The 21779-nt window shown below is 37.5% G+C and overlaps 1 protein-coding gene across 5 annotated transcripts in view; it reads left to right on the top strand.

The window, feature by feature from the left end:
* The window catches only part of cadm2a (cell adhesion molecule 2a), a 670454-nt gene that overhangs the window by 126980 nt on the left and 521695 nt on the right, over nucleotides 1-21779 (top strand). The gene's annotated exons all lie outside the window — the stretch shown is intronic.

The raw sequence follows: 21779 nt of genomic DNA, 5'->3' as shown, positions 1-21779 counted from the left end.
ACCACTTAGGGGGTAGCTTAACAGAGGGTGGGACCAGGACAATCACAACATTTTAAAAGAATTTTGTCTAAATATGTCCATTACAGTGAAGAAAACATTAACTCAGCTACTCAGTTTACACGCTGTCTGAAGCATTGAAATCCAGCTTTCCAGGGACGTGCGTGAGTAGCTCAATGAGATCTATTAACTCATTCACCGCCATTGACGAGTTATCTCGTCATTTATGAGTTCATATTTAACTAATAAAAATGCCTTTCTGGACGAATTTCAAAGTGAAAGTGTAATACCGCCAAAACGAATTTATCAAAAACGGATGTTAAAAAGATTTTAAGATTTATTTTAAATGCCTTTATGTTTGATAGTCATTCTGAGTCTGATCTCTAACATAAATTCCTTTTAAAAAAACCCCAATTTTTTAAGCTTTTTGCTTTTTTGAGAAATATCCATATTTCAGTGGTTAAATTAAGTGGAAAAAGTAAATATATAATGAAAGTTTTTTCCCCATTTTGTTTGTTTGTTTGTTTGTTTATTGTTTGTTTGAAAGCAGAGGGTGTGTTCTTTAATTTGATATAATTTGTATGTTTATATATTTATAGAAAATAATTTTTCCTGCAAGGAATTTTGTGAAAATTTTGTTAAAATCACAAAAATGCAGGTGGGCAACTTTTCTCAAAAAGGCTGGCGGTGAATGAGTTAAAGGTCACGTTTTTCCTGATCCCATTTTTCAAACTTTATTTAATGTGTAATGTTGCGGTTAGAGCATAAATGATACCTGCAAAATGATAAAACTCAAAGTTCACTTCTCCTTTTATAGCCTACAGCGAACCGGCCGGTTTGGACTACAGTCCTCTACTTCCTGCTTTAATGATGTCAATATAAGAGTTTTTGACTAAGCTCCGCCCAAAGGACTATGTCAGTCGCCAGCTAAGTTCAAACGGCTCTGCTAAGCTAAGCTGCTGTCGAATCACAACGCACTAAACAAACTACACAATCACAACTCTTTAGGTATTTCTAAAGAAGGGACTTCATAGAACAAGGAAGACAGTGAAAACAGCGCTATAGACGGTTTCATCGGACGCACGTGATACACGTCTGGATCCGAACCTTACTTCAGGTTTCGTTTTTTTTTATGGTCTGACTAGTTGCTAAACTGATCTCTTGAACAAATGCCTCGTCGAAAATAACAAATGTTTTGGTGTCCTAGGTAATCTATGTGTTGTTTTTTTTTGCTTGTTATATAAATAAACTACGTTTAAAGAACTTTGTTGTTATTTATTCTTTGCGGAGTTTACCGGAAGTTACGTGCGGACCGCGACAGCCCCATTTTTATGTTGTTACTGCTGAAACGGTCTATACAGATAAGTAAATTGTGTGAAAAATACGATGTATTTTTACATGTGAAACATGTTATATTGCGCACTGTAAACAAAGCTTCAAAAACACAGGAAGAACGGGACTCAGGGGGCTCATTTTAGTTGTGCGTACGTCCTACAGCGTAGCCCGACAGCGTAAAATACGCGTCGGTTTTCATTTATACTTCTGCGTTGTCGTCCCCGTCACATGCAGACCGCTGGTAGGCAGTATCCACGCGTGTAAACACAGTAGCAGCGTGACCATCAATATAGAAATAGCTTGGTCAGTTTAACCCACAAACTGTGTTTTGAGAAGACCAGCAGTGATGGAAGTAAATAAACAGTGACTTTTGTTGCAGATTCAGCTAAATCAGTCCTCATCTTGGCCTATCTTTGTTGTCAAAGTCGCAAACAAAAAAACTTATGACGCAGTTTTTTTACCTGACGGGAGGGGTTCTAGTGGACCAATCACATCGCTTTTGGTCAGCGTAGAACTGACGCACTGTAAAACATTTGGCGAGGTGCATGTTAGGCTACCCTAGAGGCTAAGAATAACCTACGGCGTAGACCTTACGCACAATTATAAATTGGACTTTACGCATCTTCTTTATGCTCAAATACATTGCCATGGTCATGTGAAAATGACAACGTTGGTGATGATGCAGCACATTGTGCTGTGCTGGGCTTGAACGTCATTGCAGGGTTGATGTTACGTCACAGGGTCTCTCCTGCTTTCTCTCCCGGCTCGGGCAGCGCCCAGATGCGTTCTCAGCAGGGCTTGACATGAACTTTTTTGCTCACCAGCCAAAGTGGCTAGTTGTTTTTCCAAAGCCAGCATTTTCACTGGCCACAATTTTGTTGCTGGTAAAATACATTTTATATGATTAAACTTGACTTTGGCATCCGAAAATGACTTTAACTCGAGCAAATTTACTTGGTTTAGCTAAATTAGATTTGAATTTCAAATGCAGTCTGACCACCCAACATTTATTAGCTGGTATATACCAGGTATATCAGTATAGATCATATCATATATTTAGGTGCATGAAAAACATGCTAGTAAGGCATAAATAGATTAACTTTGAATAAATATATTAAAAGTGGAGCAGGGGTGTAGAAGATTAACTGAAAAGATAACACAAAACCCTTCGACAAACACTTAAAATATTTATTAACAACAGCAGTAAATACTGTCAAGAAATGTACATGAATTTTACTGTCAACTTGTTTATGCAGATTGTATTTTATAAGCTTTTATAAGCAACAAACGGTCTCTGTGCATTGCGCTGGGTGCAGAGTGCTTATAGGAGTTGTAGTTTCCCAGTGTCGCATTGCGCATTGTTTATCAGTTCGCATAACTTTTAAGAAAACTACTTCCGCCACAGCCGAAATCTACCCGCATTTGGTGGGTTGGCGGGTGTTAATGTCAAGCCCTGGTTCTCAGGTACCGACATTTTGCAGTGATTGATTTAATGTGAATCAATCCTCAACTGTAATGACGTAAATCGGCCGGTGCTTTAAAAAGTACGGGGTTCGGTACCCAACCCTACTGGTAGAATTGTATAAAAGCGATATTACACCTCCAGTCATGCTGTTAGACTCAGAATCAGAATATTGCTGTGTTTCAGCCATAGGCACAAGGTCATGTATCGGAATCAAAACTGCATGCTGAAACAGAGTCTAACAGCATTCCTTCTTGTGTAATATTGTACCTTATAATTTAACTTATAACTTGAATAGTTCATTAGAGAATGTAACAAAATATTTAAAAGACACACATTTACCAAGATAACACAGATACTTTAAACGTTTTTAAAGCAATGCAATGTATGGATAATGGAATTTCAAATCTTATTTAATGTAGTTAATATTTTAAGTGTAGACTCTTTTTTTTATCTATGATACTTTAATCTATATTTTACACAGTATGAATGTACGATTAAAGCTGACCCTGAACACACGCAATGAAAAAACATTGAAAGTCCTCGCGTCTTCCCTACCTTTTGATTAAAACTCGATGATCTCGAACGATCCAATAGATTGTTACGGTATGCTGCCACGATCTGTGTCCACGTTACCGTGTTTCACACTTGTTCTGATTCCTCTGTGAACATCATTTCTGCTCAAGCAGATCATGATCAATAAAGCAGGCACCCGTGGAATTATGATGGATTAAAAACGTCTACCTCCCCGTTCACTCTTCATCAATCCGTCCATCGTTTCAACCATCCAATCATCCCTGCCCACCCGCTGTTTCATGCATGTATCGACACTGATAATATGAGATTTTGAGTGAGAAATTGCTTTAAAAAGTGTGAAAAGAAGGTGAGATGAAAAAGTCAGATGAAAAGTTGAGATCTGACAGTCCCTGCCACTTCTCGCGTATACGTCAAGTGAACTTCCAGCTCCGCTCGGTGAAGAGGTAATTAGCGTTTGATAAGGTTATCTATATTCATCTCAGGAAGAAAGAGAGGGAGCTCATTGAGAATGAAGGATATGCCGACCAAAACGGCTTTCTTTAATGTCTCAATCACACGTTTTCTGGTCGTTCTCAGAAAGATCTATGCGTTTCCTCCACCTGCCTGCTCACATTAACCAGTAGTCCAAGCTTGTCTTCTCTCAGACCTTATCCATTCTCGTACACGAGGCTCCGTCATGCATTTTTATAGCTTATTTCTGCTCGTGAGATGTTCCATTATGACTGATGTGCTTGGCGAGTGAATATTTAGATATGTGGATTCGACCATTATGGTTTTATAGGAAGTAGTGAGTGAAGATGTCAGCTTTTTTTCTGCAATTTGCATGAGCAATATGTGCTGTTAAATCAGTGATTTAGCCACATTGGCTTGTTGCGTATGGGTTGAGGTATTAGTGGCGTGTGTCTCATGTCCCATTTTGACAAGTTCAGTCTGTATGTCAAGATAATTATTCTACTCTTTTATCAGAGGAAATAAATGATTATTCCTGCTAGCTCTGCTCTTTCTCTCTCTTTTTGTGTCTCTTGCCGTCCGCCGGCCTCACGGTGGGCATCCAGTCTGTGCCTGACCTTTAACTCCTCCCATCTGAATGTTAATTACTTATACTTGTTGGTCTGGTGTTCTCTTCGGCTTTGTTGGGCTAATTGGTTTTCTTGATCCTTTAATTGGGAATTTTTTCTACTTTTTCGCAGCCCATAAATCTGAAATTTAATTTACTGACACACATGGTTATAATTACTGTTATTTTCTGTCGTATAGTGTTTAGTAAGACAGTAACACTACTGTATGGTATGAATAGACCATTTTTTTCTTCTCTAAACAATGGTTCTCACGGAGCCCCTAAGGGGACATGGAGCAAAATTAAAAAAGTTTAGTTTCGCGAACGAATGTGAAACTATTGCGTGTGCACGTGAAACTATCGAGTGCGCATGTGAAACTATCGCGTGTGCACGTGAAACTATTGAGTGCGCACGTGAAACTATCGAGTTTAGTTTCGCGTGCGCACGTGAAACTTTTGCATGCTCACGTGAAACTTTCGCACACTCACATGAAACTTTTACGTGAGCATGCGATAGTTTCACATGCACACGTAAAAGTTTCACGTGAGCGTGCGAAAGTTTGAAACTTTTGCGTGCACACGTGAAACTATTGCATGCTCACATGAAATTTTCGCGCGCCCACTCGAAACTTTCGCGTGCGCAAAAACTTTCACGTGTGCATGTGATAGTTTTACATGCGTACTTGATAGTTTCACGTGAGCATGCAAAACTAAACTTTAAAAAAAAAAAATCTGCACATGAAGGTTTCGCATGAGCACATGAAAGTTTCACATGAGCACATGAAACTAAACTTTAGATTTTTTTACTTTAATGTCACCTTAGGGGCTCGGTAGGTTCTCATTTGCAACCTTGATTTTAAAAAAGGTCAAAAATGAAAAAAAAGGTCAAAAATGGTCCCAAGCTGTACCCGTTAAAAAGATCCTAATATGCATTATTCATATATATATATATTATATATATATATATATATATATATATATATATATATATATATATATATATATATATATATATATATATATGCATGCACTTTTTGGTACCGACATGTACCTCTGAGGTACAGTACTAATATGAACTCTTTAGGTGCTAAGGTGTACTTTTTAGGAGAATAATGCCCCTGTGACATTTTGTATGACTTCTCTGACAGTGTAGAAGTGGCATCAAGTACTACATATTGGCCAAAAAAAGCAATTATCACTCTGAAAACACTTTTTTTTTCTTTATAATTGTTTTACACAGAACAATTGACAACATGCCACCTTGCGTTGTGCTTCTGCTCCGTACCCCTTGCAACACTATATTGAACTTGATATGTCACCTTATATATAATCTTTATAGTTCAACTTCATGCCTCTGTGCGGCCCATTGTTGCTCTGAGTTTGACCCAAAGTTGCTTTCTCATCCTCTTTTGCATTGATGTCAGTCTAAACAACCTTCAAACTTTCATGTGGGAATTATAAAAGCTTGGCCCTTGCCCACACAAACACACAACACAGCCACTATCATGCGTTTGCCCCCGTCAGCAGTAGCCTAGCCCGGAGCAGTCCGGGTCTACTTTAAATATTTAGCACACATAGATCGGCATTACGGCCTCCCGGTGCCCGCTCTTCCCACTGACTGTGTGCTGTAGAGCAGCCTGTGCTCTGTAGCGTGATGTTTTACAGGACTTTTATGAAGGTTTAGTTCCCGTGAGGTGCAAACCTTCAAGTCCTTTTCTTTTTTCAGTTTGTTCTTAGAAGGTCAGAACCCTCCATTTTAATGCTCTCAGCGGTGCTTTAAAAATGTTAAAACCAGATGAGGAGTTCAGATGCAAAATCTTCTAAGTGCATCTAAAATGTTTTCTTGTAAATGAGCATTTTTATGAGGCTCTTATGTTTAGGTTGGGTAATTTGGGAATGAAAAGGTTATTAGTCAATAACTGAAATGCCTTATTCTCATAAATGTCACTTCATTTGTAGATTCTCAAATCTGTCTTTTGCTGCAAAACCCTCTAAATGCATGCAACTATTTTGGCAAAAACTTTCTAAAAAATTCACTTCTTTGGACAAGACATAGTAAACAGTTGCAAAATCACTAAAAATGCAAGAAACATTGCAAATGTTAAAAGTCAGAATGTAAAACAGGAACCACACATTATAGGGCACTGTGATCTATGTGACTGTCACATTCGAGTTGTATTCAGGTCCAAGCAGTGGCAGCTCATCATTATTAAAGTAAAGGAGACACAAATTTTAGCCTCATCCTGACTATTTTATTATTTTATTAACTGCTTAATAAAAACTTTACGTTTATGTACAAGAATGACAAAATACATACATAATAGGTGACTTTTTTTAACCCTTTGACTGGCACTTTCGGAAGGGGACGCTGGATAGATAGTCCCTCCAAGACAGTGTTTTCAAGCAGTAAGGGGCGTGTCAACTAACCAACATCCTTGCCGGGGTTGTGTATGTGTGGGGCGGGTCTATCAAAAGGAGGTCCAGATTCTATTGGGGTAGGGGTGTGTTTGTTTAGCTGATTTCAAATGTCAACATCGGCTTTCAAACATTGCGCACTCCACCTCCATATTTTGAGTAGGTTGTGCCTCCTTTGATGAGCCACCACTGGTTCCAAGTACTCACAAGGCACTCAAGTTTGAATGTGATTAGTTTCAGGCGCCATACAATATTTCATCCCTTTGGTGCACTAAGAGGACTTTGCTGAAAAATGCAGACTATGCCAATAAATTGGTATTTCTGAAGGGACTGAGGCTGGGATTAAGCAGACTTGAATCAAATGTATTTGATAAACATATAATATTAATATAATAATATTAATGTGTATAATAATATTACACAGGGCCCAAAAATATTCCCCTTGGTAACTTTCAATAGCAAGGGACTATTTTCGGGCAATGCATAATATCATTGCGCCTGCTGCATCCATGTTACGGCAGCAAAGTCCTTGATTATTACGCCAGAATGAGACTATAGTTCCTATCTGTATCGACCTAGAAAATCACATCTTTTAATTTTCTGTTGTTCGTTGTACACGATGTAACTACAGAGGAGTCAAGTTTTTAATAGGAAAAATATCGAAACTCTTTGGTCATTTTTGAGCGCGATGCTAATGGTCTAATCAGATTTAATGGATTATGCTAAGCTATGCTAAAAGTGCTAGCGCCAGACCCGAAGATCAGCTGAATGGATTAAAAAATGGAAAAAATCAATTGTTTAACTCTAGGGGAGCTGGAAAATGAGCCTGTTTTTTTTTTTAAGTTAGGGGTTAGTAAGTAAGTAACTTTTCAGTGTCCCTTCAAATAAAGAAATAAGACATTTGTATCTTGCTTAAAAAGGCTACTATAATAATCAAGGTTTTTATATTTTGATCTGTAATTTTTAAAGGCTTAGTTCTCACAAAGATAATGTCAACAAATGCAAAAAAATCTTAAATGACACTATTATAAAAATAAAAGTTATAAAATTTATAACTTTATTTAATTTATTTAAGTTATAAAATAAAGTTGTAATTGTTTACATATACATTACTTCTAGATATACAATACTTCTATAGCATTTATTAATAAATTAGCATTTACTAATACATTTTTTAAATCAAAAGTTGTAATTGTTAACATTAGTCAATGCACATTGAACTAACACAAACCCTTTGATTTGACATTAACTAACATTAATAAATGCTGTAAACTGTATTGCTTATTGTTAATGTTAGCTTATACGCATTTACTAATGTTATCAAATTACGATTTTTTCATTAAATTCACCTATATGTCACCCGTTTTACAAAGTCTTTTGAGGCTGCACATCAATTTGGATTAGAGAACCGAAACTATCAGTTTTATAATTCTTCCCCTCATCTGAAATGCATAAAGAAAGTCACATTTCTGTGCTTTTCACCAAGTTAAAGTGGACCTGAGAGATGCATTGAAATCCCCTGGGATTCGTTTCCCCCATCAGAAAGTTGATAAAAAGTTCTAGCCGTGTTCTGATATGAGTGGATAGATATTTGAGACTGTGTGTGTGTGTGTAAGAGAGAGCGAGAGAGAGACTGTACGCTGTCGGGCTCTTCTCATTTACAGCACGGTTCTGAGGCAGATCTTCTCTCTCCTCTTCCATTTTGTCAGTCGTGTCAGAGAGGAGAAGCGCCGCGTGTCAGAAATATGCATCGTCTGCCGCGAAAAAATATTCATCTCTCTTCTCCTCTCCGGGCAGGTGTGTGAAAGCCGCATTCGTTCGCGGGACAGAAAAGTGGATGCGCATGGAGGCCGTGCCTCAATCCCACACGTCTCTGATCAGAAACCTCTGAGCCCAGTGGCTCCCTGACATAGGTCAGACACCGACCATGAAAAATAAAATAAAAAACCTTGGGATGTCTTTCTGAGAACTGTAAGGTGTGTGCGCAAGTGAGGTGACACCAACGTGCCGTTGTGAATTTAATTCGGCATCATGTGTGTCATACCTAAAAGAGGTTTTATACCTGCAGGCAAAGTCACTGGATTTAATAGGCACCAAGTCCAGGTTTTAACCCTTTAGAGACTGTCTAGTTCGGTTCTACAACTTGGAAAACTACATAGACAGCATCCTAACCATTATGGAACCTAATAAGTGACCAATTTGGGCACTTTGTACCACACACCTACATTTGCACTGACAGCAAATGCTCAGTTCCTGTATCTGAAATGGGTCGATACCTTTTTAAAAGTTTGTAATATGTACGATTTGCACATTTGATAACAATGTGTACTTTTGAGGTATCCCCCAGTGTACCTTCTTGTACCTTTTGTTGGTTCAATAAACCAATGGTTGGGTTTGTCCATATTTTATCCACCCACAGGTTGAAAAAACCTAACGCTTTCCACTTTAAGACCAGCTTTACAGGCCGTGAGACTAGTTAGACTTGCCTAACCAAATCATTTCATGCTGGTTCAAGCTGTTTTGCTTTAGATACTTTTGTTTGTATGTTGACTAGGTTGGTGTTTCTTAGTCCATGTCTTGTTAACTTTTAAAAGCAGTAATTTATTTAAGAGGTGTGTATAGTTTTAGGCTATTGGTATCACTCTACTGGTTCCCACAAGTCTGTCATTGAAATGAACATCTCACGGGTATCTGAGTCAGCTAGCAGCCGCTAATCACAAGACAGCAGAGTCCCGGAAGATGAATGGAATGCCGCTGTTTTCAATATTTATTTCCTCGCCTATTTGCATTCATCTTAATTTACATGATGTTATTTATTCAAGGCTGTGACATTGCACCGGAGTAAATAATTCCACTGCGAAATAATTTGCTTTCTTTGCGAAACACCACACTAAGAGTTATTTGTGCGCTTATTGCTTTTCCCCTCCTCGTGCTTTTTTCTTTTCTGTTTCAATTTGACAGGGCCGAACGCTTAGAGAGTCAATCCATGCTGGTAATGTAATGCGGTTCTGTAATTACCTGCGGAGGCCAAACGTCTTTTGTTAGTGGCGTACCTAAAGCTCATTAAGAAAAAGTCGCACGGTTCTTATTTTGGTTGAAACGCACATGTAGCTCAGATTTGTACTTTCAACAGGGGTCTTTCATTCAGTCCCCTCATACACAAAGTTGAATAAATTATTGTGGGGTGTTTAGTGATAGTGGCTCTGTCAGGGTCCATCGAACAGAAGCGGGAGTATTACAGCCGTCACTTTTTTCTGAGTGACACGAAATAAATCGTGAAATTATTATACCGCTGCGTGCTGCAATTGGAAAGTTCTTTATGTTATTTGTTTGTTTATTTTTGCACTGTTTTTCTTTAGTTCAAGGTGTTCGGTCCTCAGTTAGTAATGAATCAATTCAGACTTTAATGTACCACCTTAACAAGTCCCAAAAGACGTGACAGTTGTCATTGTTGTGGTTTTATTGCATGCTGACAACTCATTATTGTGAGTTTTACAGGGATTCAAAGATATGTTACTCCGAGAATACATTGTGTCAGTCTCATTTGAAAAAAAAAGTTTTAAGATTGCAAAAGAAATTCTCATTCAATTTTGCAATGCATTGATTGAAATATTGTAATAAAAATGTTTTAAAAAGCAATAAAAATCATTTTATGTACAATCAAGCTATGTTTTTTATAGTAAAAGATTATTGTGCAATTTTTGTATCATCAGCAAAATGACATCAAATGAGTTTAATCTCTTTGTGTTGATATGAAAAGTAAAGAGCTTCTCAGTTTTCTTACGAAGTTAAATGATTTGGCCTCCAAAGCGACTTCAATTGCATTCAAGCTATACATTTTATCTGTATCCGTGTTCCCTGGGATTCATATCATACATTATTTTGATTATATCGATCATAGTACACGCACCAGAAATGGCCTGTGTTCAAGATGAATGGTTGCAAAAAAGGCAAAAATTGAGGGGTTCAAAGACATCGGAAGATTGGCTCAAAGTGTGTCTGTACACTAATGGCCACTTAAAGGAGTTTTCGACCTTCTTGCTGTATTTTGCCTCCAATCAATCTCTAAGCCGAATGAGGCGATAATTTAATAAAAGCTTTATTCATTTCCCTGAGCCAGTGTTCATTTGGGACTCATGTCCGTGAGCGCACATCTAGATGGTACAGCTATAGACCTTGTCTGAGTTTTTTTGAGAACATAAAGGTTTTGTTCCACTGAGATTACAATGCTCATCTCAATTAAATATTTAAAGCTTAATAAATTCATGAGCTTTATGTTGAAGGGTATATTAAAGATACATTTAAATTTATGTAATTTGGCAAACACTTTTCTCCAAGTGACAATGCATTACAAGGTTTACGTTATACAATTATGCATTTGGCAGACACTTTTATCCAAAGCGACTTACAGTGCATAACAAGTATAAATTTTTTATCAGCTTATGTTCCCTGGGTTCAAACCCATGACCTTTTGTGCTGATGACCAAATGCTTTACCACTTGAGCTACAGGAACAATACTATACAAGTTGTGTGATGTTTTTACATTTGCACATTTGGCAGATGCTTTTATCTAAAGCGACTTACAATGCATTACTAAGGCCCTGTCCCAAATGGCGCACTTAATGTGGACTTTCGGTCTCATATACTTAAATTGCGCGTGCTCGCTTAGTCTACGAGTCCGTAGGGTGTCCCATCTGCCATTTTTACGCTTTAAAGTGTGCTCATCAGCGCACCCTTTGCCCCCTTGTGCGGTTTCCGGCGAAGCCTGCACTGCACCAACCCAGAAGTCCTTGCGATAGAGCAATCAGACCAATCCGACAACAGAACGGAGGAGTTCACACTGACGGGCAACTTCCCTTCCTATTTCCGGCGTGACGCTCGAGTCTGTCCCAAAACATGACTCCGGTGCACCCACGTGGACTCGCATCAAGAGTCCCTAAAGTCTGCATTCTATGATGTCATCAAAGTGTGGACTCTGAGGAGGACCACAAGTCAATGTTGGGTTGTTGTTATGCATCCATGAGTTATTATAACCCAGCAGTTGGTATAAAACAACCCATCATTGGTTTATTTAACACAATGGTTTGTCATGTCCAATATTTACTCAGCATTGTGTTAAAAATAACCCAGCCATTTTATTGTGAACCAACTGAGCATAACACTGTTTTTAATACAAAACGTGTAATTTACTGTTAAAATTAAGTATCTGGCATTAAAAATGTATTAAAATGTAATCATTGCTGTGCGCTTTTAGACTACTTTTTGTATTTTAGTGACATCACCAAGCCCTTTTATTTTTTCAAGTCACGTTTCATTCCCAGTGGATAAAATCAACTTGAATAACCTATATGTATATTTTTCATATTGGATATCCTATTTCATTCTGAAATGTCACATTACAGAAGTAAAATGGGTAGCGAGAACACCTTTTCGTTTCCATTTAAAAATGCTCGGAGGTGTGGCGCCCTGAATATATTGCTATTTGTGCCTTGCATTTAAAACAAAACGCTCAAACAGGAGAACTCGATTTCCAGCTATGCATGAACAATAAACCGCGATCAACAACAAAGGAAGTATTAGTTTAATCTTTTCATCCAACTCAAAACTTCATTTTTCCTTCTCTCGGTTTCAGAGATTTCATGGCATATCTCCGTATTTTGGTTCCATTTCTTTGTTCTGGGCAAATCTGCTGTGTTTACTGTGTTAGTTCACATGACTGGGCAGCTTCAAGGCAGCTAATCCTCTCAATGTCTGCAGGTATCTGACAATACTTAGCTGATCCGACAACCTTTTCACTATAGCGCAGGTCTGCCTGATAATGGCAGGTTATGGAAATAAGTGGCTTTCTACAGTAATTCTACAGTAATTTAACTCCATTTTGGTGTAGCTGCGCTTTGTCCTGTCGAAAAAGCATTTGTTCTGCGGGAAATGTATGAAGTACGTCAGAAAAAGCTGCTTTTTCACTTTCTTACTTTTTTTCTCACATATATCAGTGTTTAATACAAACTATTGTTTTGGAAAATCCAATTGGCCCTGATTACATACTAAACAAATTAATTTTGTGTCCTGTTGCATAAAATCCGTTTCCGGAAAGAAATGGTCAAAAAATGGTACCAAGCTGTCAACGGTGCATTTGGTACCAATATGTAGGCCTACCTTTGAGATAGTAATATGAACACTGTAAAAAAGTCAATGTATATCTCAGAATATATGTGGTTGAGTAAACATCCAATCAGTCTGATTCATTAAAAGAACCAGTTCATAAGAGTCATTTGTTGGTGAATCGGACTATGCTATTCGCTTTGTTTTAGTGCCTAGCCAGTGAAAACTGATCTGTGTTTGTATCTTTTTATTTCATTTAGTTTAGACTGCAAACTCACAACCTTGTACAATATAATTTCTAAACACTGTTTATTCAGCAGCTGTCATCAATTGAATTACTTTGCTGGTGCAAATCGCTTCTGCCACGCAAAACACAAAGAGAAAAATGTAGAAGCTTAACAAGGATTGCGAGAGAGACATACAGTATTATAAAAAGAGGGCAATATAACATGCAGGGAGTTGTGCTTGTTTTGTCCAGATTAAGGTCAGTTAAAACAAGAGTTTAAAGGAAAACACCACCGTTTTTCAAAATTTTACTATGTTCCTACCTCAACTTGGACAAGTTAGTACATACCTTTCTTTTTTCGGTGCGTGCACTTAATCTTTGTGCAGCGTGTCGTGAATGTGTTGGCGTTTGGCCTAGCCCCATTCAGTCCTTGGGATCCAAACAGGGATGAATTTAGACCAAACACTTCCATGTTTTCCCTTAAAGACTGTTACATAAGAAGTTACACTAGTATGTATGGTGGCACAAAATAAAATGTGATTTTTTAAGCGGATAAAAATGAGAACTATATTGTATGGCGGAAGAGCACTTCGTTTGCAGCACTTCGAACAATATAGTTCTAATTTTTTATTCCCCTAAAAATCACCAAGTTTAATTTGTGCCACCATACTTAACTACTCATGTAACAGTCTTTAAATAGGGAAAACATGGAAGTGTTTGGTGGCTTCTAAATTCATCCCTGTTTGGATCCTAAGGAATGAATGGAGCTAGGCTAACTGCTAACACATTCACGATATGCTGTACAAAGATAAAGTGCACGCATTGAGAAAAGATAGGTATGTATTAATTCATCTAAGTTGAGGTAAGAACATAGTAAAATATTGAAAAAAGGTGGTGTTTTCCTTTAAGATTGGATCATTCATGGGAAAGTAGGAGCGTTCTTTGGCTTATGCCAATTACTCAGCACACTTTGTGAATGTAATGAATCAGGAAGAGAGGTTATCTTATGATGTTTGAATCAGGCACTGCTATTTGGCTCGGCATTCACGCTCGATTATATCAGGATTTCCCATTGGCTCACATACAATGTTTTATTTCCCACTGAAGGTACATCGGTATGTTTTGACTTTTGGAGTCAAGATAAAGTGCTCAGGTGGATTGCAGGTTTGGCTGACTAAACGAAGGAATGCATCACAAAGCCAAGGACAGATTTGGCCTTAAAGACCCAAACACGCCGAGTAGGGTAAATATACAGTGCAAATAATGGGCCGGTCTGAAACACGCGCTCCCTTGCTCGTCGCTGAGGTAATTTATTTTAAACTTTGAGAGACCTGAGAGTGCAATAACAGCAGACAGAGGTGGCTGTTCCTGGAGCTCTGATCAGGCACTGTAAATCTCCCTGTCAGGGGCTGCAGGAGAAACCCATCAATCTCTCTCACAATGTATTGAAACGGGAGATTGTCACGTCAGGGCGAAAACAAAATAAATCAGCGTGCCGTAATGACCGCTTTGCAGAAAGGCCACAGCATTCTGGGTGGAGGTGTGGTTGTGTGCCTAGTTGTGGAGTGAAAGTGCGTTGAGGACCCTGTGAATTTGAAATGTAAATTACTTGAATTTCAAACAAAATGAAAGCGTCCTAGCAAGCAATAGCCTTCATTTCAGCATCTAGGTTAAGAATTGATATAGTCCGACCATGAGTAACTCACTTCTGGGCAAAATAAACTTGAATTTGGTTATGATGTCGTTTTTGTCAAAATAGCTCCTGAAATGTGTAATTTTCCATCATGTTAACAAAGTCAACAATGAGTACAAGGTTTTTATTTTAATTTATTTTATTTAACTCTTTCCCGCCAGCATTTTTTAAAAAAGTTGTCAGCCAGCGGTAGCATTTTTCATGATTTTCACAAAAGTTTAATGCCTTCCATAAAATGTTCTTTAACTCATTCACCGCCAGCCTTTTTGAGAAAAGTTGCCCACCGGCATTTTTGTGATTTTAACAAAAGTTTCACAAAAGTCCTTGCAGGAAAAATTATCTTCTATAAATAAATAAACATACAAATTATATCAAATTAAAGAACACACCCTCTGCTTTCAAACAAACAATAAACAAATAAACAAACAAACAAAATGGGGAAAAACGTTTCATTATATATTTACTTTTTCCACTTAATTTAACCACTGAAATATGGATATTTCTCTTAAAAAATACAACATTTAGAGGAAAAAGCTTAAAAAATTGCTTTTTTGTAAAGGAATTTATGTTAGAGATCAGACTCAGAATGACTATCAAACATAAAGGCAGTTAAAATAAATCATACATTTTTTTTAACTTCCGTTTTTGATAAATTCGGTTTGGTGCCATCCAGTGGATAAAAGCGGTATTACACTTTCACTTTGAAATTCGTCCAGAAAGGCATATTTATTAGTTAAATATTAACTCATAATTGACGAGATAACTCGTCAATGGCGCTGAATGAGTTAAATATATAAACATACAATATATCAAATGAATGAACAGACTCAAACGTTTTTTGAAAACGTTTTATCCTACCTTCATTAGTTCTCTTTTTAACATCTCTCAAATATGGGTAGGTTTCTTCAAAAACACCAAATTTTGAGCAAAAAGCTGAGATTATTAAATTTTTGCGAAGGACTTTTGATAAAGAGATCTCTTAGTTCATGAAGTTTTTTCTCTTTCACGTGAGGCGTTCCTTCGGGGTTTATAAAGTTACGGAAGTGTGCCATCTGATGGATAATAGCGGTATTGCGGAAAGCCGAAAATTCTCGTCATTGGCAGGGAAGCGTTTTCTCTTAATTGACGAGATAACTCGTCAATGGTGGGAAAAGAGTTCATTTATTATTTATTTAATTTAATTTATTATGTATTTAACTATTTATTTAATTATTTATTAAGTTAGTTAGTTATTTAATTTATAATTTATTTATTTTATTTTATTTTATTTTATTTTATCTTAAGCGCAAAATTTATTGCTACACAATAAAAATGTAGAACAGACAAAAAATATTGATGACTCATCTTGTACTAGGGGGTATATGCTTAACTCATTCCCCGCCAGCCATTTTTTGAAAAGTTGCACCCAGCATTTTTTTTGTATTTTTATTTTATTTTATTTTATTTTATTTTATCTTAAGCGCAAAATTTATTGCTACACAATAAAAATGTAGAACAGACAAAAAATATTGATGACTCATCTTGTACTAGGGGGTATATGCTTAACTCATTCCCCGCCAGCCATTTTTTGAAAAGTTGCCCCCAGCATTTTTTTTGTGATTTTAACAAAAGTTTCACAAAATGCCTTCCAGGAACATTTTCTTCTAAAAATATATATAAACATACAAATATGTCAAATGAAAGAACAGACCATCTGATTTAAAAAAAAAAAAGTTTCATCCTATCTATGTATTTTTTTATCTGCTTATAAAATCTTAAATATGGGTATTTTCTCTTTAAAAATACATTTTTTAGCAAAAAGTTGAAATAATTTCATTTTTGTGAAGTAATTTTATTAGATATCAGATTCAGAACGATTAACAAAACATACACCGAGTGTAAATTAGTTTTTTTTTTTTTATAAATTGGGTAAGTGCATAATCGCTGTATTGCAGATTAACACAAAATTAATCATGAACACGTTTTTTATGCAAATGTTTTCTCTAAATTGACGAGATAACTTGTCAATGGCGGGGAAAGACTTAATTATTTTGTTCAATAAAATGCTTTCTCCAATGAAAATGTCCCCTTCTCCGAATAACAACGCAGCTGACTTGGGCGTGGTTTGCTGATGTGAAGTTTTTGCAAAGTAACACCAAAACAAATCAAACTTTGAATACCAAACAGACTCCGGTCAACAACAAAAGCTATTTTGTTAAAGTGCTCAGTGTGCGTATACCTATATTCACAAAGTAACATTTCAGTTTCATCCCGAATCCCTCTAAGCTTTAAATGTTTATTCGGCACTATTTCCGAAACACAAACCCCCAGTCACCGCATATCGACTGATGGCAACCTAACTCTCTTTATCTTCTTCTCAAGCTTAGGTCGTGCTGACTCGGCAACCTAAAGTGGCCACCGTAAGCCGCAGTCATTACGTCTAGTTTTAATTGGTGTCTGTAAACACCGGTGCAAGGTCAGAGCACACCTGCGGTTGACATGGGAACTGTGTCCAGGGAAACGAGAATGGCTGATTTGAGAGCTGTCAGGATACGGCCTCCTCTTATCTTAGAGAAAAGCGTTCAGAGAGCTACATTCTCTCTCTCCGGTGCCTTATTTTTTCTCCCCACGTACAGTAATTCATCTTACAAGACTTCTTTTTCTGCCCCGCGGAGTTTAAGAAGCTCTGAGGATCAGGGCCTGATTATTTCTCACCGGAGCTCTTGAGGGAAAAGCAGAAAGCCTTTGTTGATTGTCCGTATTTGTTCGCCGTGGCCTGAGAGAGGGTTGACTCTTGTTCATATAAAGGCTCTGCCTCACAATAGGGTCATCCACTCACTTGTGATGAACATCACAGAAATCTCTAAGAGTTGTGTTGTCCGGATCGAGTCTGTGTACCGTGGCAGTGACTTGGGAGAAATACGTATTTGAGGGGTGATAACAGGGTAGTGGTTAAGGATCTAGGTATAACAAAAGTTCAGTAAGTTCAATTTTCAGTAGGGGTGGATCTGGACGAGTCACTGTAATTCGGTATTGCCATGCTGTTGCTTTTTGTTAGCTAGAGGGTGGGTGCTTTAATAGTGGTATTCTGTAAATATTAGACTGTCGTGTTTAATTGAAACAAATGGGATAACACAGACATGTTTTTTATTAACTTTGGGGTGTGACACAAAAAAGTAAACAGATTTGGAAATATGGGAGGCATCGCTAGATTAATATACATTTATGCATGAGTTCCCGTCGCACAGGGCTGATTAAGTAGGCATCCGAAAAACAAACAAATAAAAAATCGCTGTCCTCAGGGTGAAACGCTTAGGATTGGATTTGTGTAGTTCCGATTAGACCACCAACCTCGCGAGTTTACATGAATGTCAGGACTTTGCTGATTTGAATGCCGCTCTCCCGTAAATGTCTGACAAGTTTCTTCACCCTGAGATGAAGTAGAAACAAGCAGCACTTGAAACTTTTCTTGGATGACTTGAATAGTTTTGTAAATAGATGCATAAATGAGATTTACGCGAATGTAACGTTCCTGGATCGATATCCTTTGCTGGTCTTGGAGCATTATTCCTATCAATAAACATGAAAAGTGTTGCAGTTAGTGTCAGGGGAACAGTTTTACAAGGTTGCTGGGTAAACAGTAAAAAAGTTCATCTGAGCTTATAGACTGCGACAAGGTCATGTTGATTGCTTGGATGAATGCAGGAAGACACAAAAGGACACAAGAGTTTACTGATATAAAAAGTTTACTTTTGCTGGATGCTCTTTGTGAATTTAAATCAGATTAACTCATTCCCTGCCAACCTTTTTTTTTTGAAAAGTTGCCCGCCAGCATTTTTTGTGATTTTTACAAAAGTTTCACAAAATTCCTTCCAGGTAGGGTGGCCATTTGTGCCAGTTTCGCCGGCCAGGATTTCGGGTGCGTTTTCCGGAAGTCGCATTGCTCGACCGCATACGTCATCGAGGTTCTCACATTTTGGTTAAAATGCATTCGAAACGTAAGATTTATTTCTTTCATTGTAGTTTATTCTTACCTTGAAATGTAACGGTTGCAACTTCCACAGAACACACCCGAAATCCTGGCAGGGACGTGTCCGGCGAAACTGGCACGAATGGCCACCCTACTTCCAGGACAATTTTCTTCTAAAAATAAACATACAGATATATCAAATAAAATAACAGACCCTTTTGCTTTCAAACAAACTATAAACATCCTATTTATTTATTTTTCTCTGCCTATAAAATATATATTTTTTAATATACAATTTTTTTAACAAAAAGCTGAATGCATTTTTGTGAAGAAATTTTGTTAGAGATCAAATTCAGAACGATTATCAAAACATACACAGAGTTTAAGATTTTGTAAATAATTAGTAAAAAAAAAATGCTTCAGTTTTTTATAAATTGAGTAAGTCAGAAACACATTTTTTCATGCAAATGTTTTCTCTTAAAGGAAAACACCACAGTTTTTCAATATTTTTCTAAGTTCTTACCTCAACTAAGATGATTTTTTTTTCAATGCACATACTTTTAATCTTTTTACAGCGCTTCTTGAATGTGTTAGCATTTATCCTAGCCCCATTCATTCCTATGGCTCCAAACAAAAGTTTTATTTTGTGCCACTTTACTTACTCGTGTAACTACTCATGTAACAGTCTTTAAAGGGCCATTTCACCGATAGGAACATTAATCTTTATGGAAAGTGAGTCATATTTGTAGTCAAAATGTAACATAAATGTAGAATTGTGTGCCTATTTGACCGAGAAAAGACAAAATGTGACTTTAGAGCACATTTGTATGAAAAACTACAACTCCCACTATGCACCACAATGCACAGCTCTGCAAGCCACTCCCATTAATCGGAACACGGCTCAGATATGATATTGTGTACATAAATGCCACGTTAGTAAAACAAAGAAAATAGCCACCACCACTGTGTCTGACAGACACCAATCATGACTTACTTTTAAACGTGATGTTACATTGTGGTACACACAATAACACTCTGGCCTGGTGTGTCTTATTCAAACAGTAACGTGCGGTTTCAGATCCGCAGTACAAATGTCTTTTCAAGTAGTTAAAAAATGGTATGCATTTTAAATGTTTATTTAGTTTTACCAATTTTCTTTTTGTCTCGTGTTTACTGTAATTACATTTGTGTTATTATTGGCCTCACTGCTCTCACAATATAGACATATAAAACACCGCTCAGATATGCTATTGTGTATATAAATGCCACCTTAGTATAACAAAGAAAATAGAAACACTCACTTTAGTCAGACGTCCGTTTTTACCATGCATCCTCCACACAAAAGTGTCCCCTGCATAATATCTCCACATACGCGCTGCCTCAGCTCTTGGAGCTTGTGCTCGTAAACCGAAACATGTCTTTGAAATAAGCACGCGACCAGAAACATTCACAAAACAAACGTTCATATCCTTATCTGATCCAGAAATCTTAAACCGAAAGCACACAGCGCGAGTCTGTCCAAGCTCATATACTCCGCAGCGCGTTTGCTCGTCGAAGCCGAAGCAAACGCGTATGTGAAATAAACATGTCCAAACGCGCGCAAAGTTGCTTTCTTGCCTCGAAACCTTCACCAAACGAACGTCCATATCCTTATCTGATGCAGAAATGTTATAAAGAAGCCACACAGCGAGAGAACAGGCAAGCTTCTCTACGCAGCAGAGGCCGATGGTTGCGGTGTCTTCCCCCGGCTCCTCTACCCAGCCGACGCCCAGGCTCCGGCTTCTCCTCGGGCTTCTGTTCCTACATCTGCCTCAGCTCTTTGCAGTATTGTGGCTCATAAAGGTGCAATGAACAGCAGATTAGAGCATCACGCTTGCGAAATCCCTCTTCTATATTATATTGATTAACTTCCACTGTTATTGTAACATGAAGTCTGACTCCCTCCACAACTTCTGTTTAGCTTAGCTTAGCATAAAGATGGCGGCTGATCGTTTTTTCCCGTCTGTGTTCGTATATTTTCGTAAGTCCCACCCACTGATCTGTAATTGGTCTTAAGCGTGAGTGGGTCCACCCATAGCCCCCACCTTGGAAAAATGAGGAATGAGTGTCTGTAATCTTTCACACTCAATAGAGATACAGGATTTCCTTCTTTCAATGATGCAAAATGACGATTTTTGCATCATTGAAAGAAGGAAGTGCCTCACTGAAATCAGTATTTCTCCCCTCTCAGGGGAAACTGAGGGAATGATGCACGACCATTCAAAAACATGACTGGGGTTCTAACGGTACAAAGCTTAATGCAAGTGGGTGAAGTTTCCCTTTAAATAGGGAAAACATGAAAGTGTTTGGTGGCTTCTAAATTCATCCTTGTTTGGATCCTAAGGAATGAATGGGGCTAGGCTAAATGCTAACACATTCAGGGCGCGCTGTACAAAGATTAAAAGTGCACGCATTGAAAAAAATAGGTATGTATTAATTCGTCTAAGTTGAGGTAAGAACATAGTAAAATAATAATAAACGGTGGTGTTTTCCTTTAATTGACGAGATAACTCGTCAATGGCGGGGAAAGAGTTAAGAACTAAGACACCCTGAGTAAAGTAAGAACATTTGCATATCCTCAAATTTTGTATAGTGAATTTATTGCTGTTATTTCAAAGCAAACAGTTTGGTTTAGAATGTAAAATAGCAGTTTCTTAAACCTATCGCAGCCCTGGGATTATAGGGGTGGAGTTAGGGTTACATAGAAGGATTACTTTTTACATTTATGCATTTGGCAGACACTTTTATCCAAGCAACTTACTGTACAGTGCATTTAATCTATACATTTTACCCATGACAGTTGTGTTGTTAAAGCAATGCTGAAAAAATGTGATAAATGTATAAAGCAATAAATTGTCAGATGATTGTGTGATTTAAGATGCACACACAAACATATAAAATTAATTTGGCCTTTGGATGCTAAAATGGGACCTTCTTATAGTGATGGTTTGGTACTCGTTCTTTCC

Source organism: Misgurnus anguillicaudatus, chromosome 12 (assembly GCF_027580225.2).
Source record: "Misgurnus anguillicaudatus chromosome 12, ASM2758022v2, whole genome shotgun sequence".
In the NCBI taxonomy this organism is placed as follows: domain Eukaryota; kingdom Metazoa; phylum Chordata; class Actinopteri; order Cypriniformes; family Cobitidae; genus Misgurnus; species Misgurnus anguillicaudatus.
This window is presented reverse-complemented; position numbering and strand designations above follow the sequence as displayed.